Here is a 3,597-nt window from a genome sequence, read left to right as displayed (position 1 = left end):
ATTGTTTTTGAATTTGTATGCACCATGATATTTACGGCTGTTGCCCATAGTCTACACCAGGTTTGACTCAAACAAGATTAATGGTGCCAAAATAATTACTATCATGTAACAAAAAAAAATGATGCCAAAAGGCTTTCTGTAAATATCAACCAATCAGAAAACTCAGATGAAAATGGGATCAATATTAGAAGATAATTAACAAAACATTTTCTTCATAAGTTTTTGCTCTTTATTTGAATGAAACTAGAATCTGGATTGGAAATACACCCTGCATAAAAAAGATCACGCACTGAAGCAAATACTTAACCAATTTCTACCATTTATTTCAATGACCATGGGAACTGGATCCGGGAAACACCATGAACAAAAAATTCGACGGAATCTGTATTGGGCACACAAAAAAATCAAGATCAGAAAAAAAGAGTGATGCAAATCCAGATCGACCAAAAAACATTTACATCCTCACGACTGCCTCCACCTAGGTTTCTTCATGCGCTGCATGTTGGATCTCCCTGGATGCCCAAGACGGCCGCTTCCTCTTCTCGCCTATGACCCGGCCTGAGACCCGCACCATAGACTTTCACGCTAATCACAAGATGACCAAACATTATCTCTACATGGTGGAGCTCGTTTTTCTTAGTACAACCACAGAAACGAAAGCAAAAGAGCTAGAGGACTTATCAATTACAGAGAGATAATGGGCTAGCTTCTGGTGAGAAAATGAACGAAAAGAGATTAAGAAAAAGGCAGTAAAAAATGGTGGGTGCAGCTTGGTCTAGAACTTGCATACGACTGCTCCCTCTGCCGTCCTTGCATTAGAAAAAAAACAACCTCGCCGGAGACACTGGCCAAGCTCCCTCCGTCTCCTTGCCGAGATCCCGCCAGCGGCATCCTTCACCGTGCAGATCTGGCGGGGGTCGCCACAATAGCCACAGATTAAAAATCGGCATGGACCTGATTCCCTCAAACGTGAATTATTCAGATCGGAAACAAAAAAAAATGAAAACAAAATAGATTCAAAAAAAGAACGACATGCGAGCCCCAACCTCTACCGGCTTCTTCACCCCCGACATGCGAGCCCCAACCGTCGGCGGGGAATTAGGGTCACGGGCGACCCGACCGGCGGCGTGGTGTTGCGCAGGACGCGGCGCCGTGCGGTTTGCCGCAGGGAGGAGGCAAACAAAAATCAACATGATCCTAATTGAAGGTGAAGCAAAAGAACCGACCCGATCGGCGATGTGCAAAAAAATTAACAGGATCTGGATCGGGTACAGACTATGTACAAAGGAATCAACTCCGTGTGGTGAAGCAAATCCATGTAAAAAACTTCTTTCAGTGAACATCGGATCTGAATCGTTTAAAAAAACATGGGATCTGGATCTTGGATCGGTAACCATGTACAAGAAAACAACATGGTATCTGAATCGGCAACAACATGATATCCAGATCGAAGAAAAGTGTTGAAGAAAATTGAGATCAAAAGAAAACCATGCGAGGAGGAGCAGGGATGAAACGGGCGTGCGGGAGGAATGGGTACGGGAGTGGCCGTCGCGCCGCCGTTCAAAAAAAAAATCATCCATCCATCCAGCATGGGCGCTCTGGTACTGGAATTCATGAGATGAAGAGATAAAAAATCCAAGGACAGGAGAGAGAAATGCAAGAAATCAAGAACCAGACTAAAGAAAGTGTAGATCTAGATCACTACAGAAATCAAGTGGGAGAACCTCGTGTGCGCAACACCCGCAGGCCCGCTACTGCCCAGATCTGGCCTGAATTAATCACCCAGGAACGAATGTTTTTTTCTTAGTACAACAATCAAAAAAAGCAAGAGAGGGGACTTATCCAACAGAGAGAGAAATGGGCTGACTTAGCCAAGAGAGAGAAACGTGAGCTGGTTTTGTGGAAGAAAAGTTCACGAATGGAGAACAAAGAAAAATAGCAAAAGAAAGGTGGATGCGGTCAGGTCCTAGTAGTTGCATGCGACCGCTTTCTGCCAGCAGCAGCCACCACCACAGGGCAAATCGGCCGGCGTCAGAGCCAGTGGAGCACGGTTAGAGACGAATGGTGGTGATGGGGATCGAGTTGAAGGTAAGGTGCTGGCCTAGAGGTAGGTGGGGGGAAGAAGCGGCAGAGGAGGCCCGACGAGGAAGAAGGCGGGGGAGGAGTTCGGGAGACGCTGCGGGGCGCCGGTAGGGAAGAAGATGGGGAGGGAGATCGGGCGGCGTAGTTTACCGTCACGCATGGGTTTCTCTGGTGGGCGTGTACAACGTGATGGGGAAAAGGGCAGGGTGAGAGGTGGACACATTTATTATTGATAGGGCCGGCCGGACGAGCGGGTGGTGGGACGGACATAGTAACGCCGTTAATTCAATCAATGGTGGAAGTTTCTCCATAGAATGATCTAATGGCTAGATTAGCGTGCGCAGCTACACACCATGGTAGCCCAGTATTTCGGATTTGCTACCATGGTGGCTAGCTATGCACCCACCATTGGCCACTGGATATAGTGTGCAAGAAAATCAAGGGATCAAGATTCCTATGTCTAGCAGTGAAGTGAGCTAACAGAAATTTGAATTGGCTTCTACAGCCGTTAGTGTGCTGGCCGAATTGCAAAGTTGTATTCTACAATGTAGAATCTGAGCAAATAAGTGAAGTGCAACTTCGACTGTAGTACAATATAATATACGTTTGATAATACACATGATTTCTACAGTTATTTCTACACTTTCATATACGATTGGCTCTTTAGTTTGCATAGCTAACGTTACATTTACAAACGCACTCCTTTCTTCTAGATAAGAACCATCGACACTCCTTTCTCTGCAGAAAAAGCAAAAACGATATACAGACAAGAACTACGTTCAGAATTACAGTTGGTTTTGACATACACATGGAGTTGGAGTTGGTTTTGACATGCTCCGTCCAAACTGCGTTTGAAACTACCATTCTCACTGGCGTTTGTTTTGCCATGCTGAACCTGCATGCTCTATTCCCTTGTACCTATGATAGTACAGATGATATGCGGGCAGATGAACTGACCAACGAATGGGACATTGCAAATTGCAAATCAAATGGCTGTTAAGCATGTTGCAACTCAAATGGTAGTTTAATTGTACGTTTTACTCTTCACACTTAAGTAAAATGGACAACGAATGAGACATTGCAAAATTGCAACTCAAATGGCAGCTGACAAAAGCAGTGAACCATGCGTATGGACATTCAAATTGCAACTCCAATGACAGTTGAACTGACCAACGAGTAGGAAACAGTGAACCATGCATATGGACATTGCAAATTGTGACTCCAACAACAGTTTAACTGTACGTTTTGCGCGACTTGCACTTCCAGTTCTCTAGTACTCTATTCACACCTAGAATTTTTAACAGGTTTTAAAATTAAAACAAGATGCAACCAGCTGTTTTGTTGATAGCTATAGCAAAGAAAATAAGAAAAGCAAAAAAGCAAGGGATTACAGTTTGTACTGCAATTGTAATTCCAGTTGGCGTTCGTTTTGACTTGTAAAACATCACTTCCGTTGGACATGGAATTGACGTTTGAAATGGCATGAAACATGCGGATGATCCGGCGCACTTGTTG

The 3,597-nt window shown here is 44.5% G+C and overlaps 1 long non-coding RNA gene across 1 annotated transcript; it reads right to left on the bottom strand.

Annotated features, from left to right (window-relative positions):
* Positions 1–302: 302 nt before the first annotated feature.
* LOC124702467 lies at positions 303–2,254 on the bottom strand. The gene is made up of 2 exons (XR_007002511.1): positions 479–2,254; positions 303–382 (listed from the first exon to the last, which is right to left on the bottom strand). It is a non-coding gene; the product is annotated as an uncharacterized LOC124702467 (long non-coding RNA).
* Positions 2,255–3,597: the final 1,343 nt, after the last annotated feature.

The sequence above is a fragment of the Lolium rigidum genome, chromosome 3 (assembly GCF_022539505.1).
Source record: "Lolium rigidum isolate FL_2022 chromosome 3, APGP_CSIRO_Lrig_0.1, whole genome shotgun sequence".
Lineage (NCBI taxonomy): Eukaryota > Viridiplantae > Streptophyta > Magnoliopsida > Poales > Poaceae > Lolium > Lolium rigidum.
Note: the sequence above shows the minus strand (reverse complement) of the source record. Positions and strands in the feature narration are given on the sequence as shown.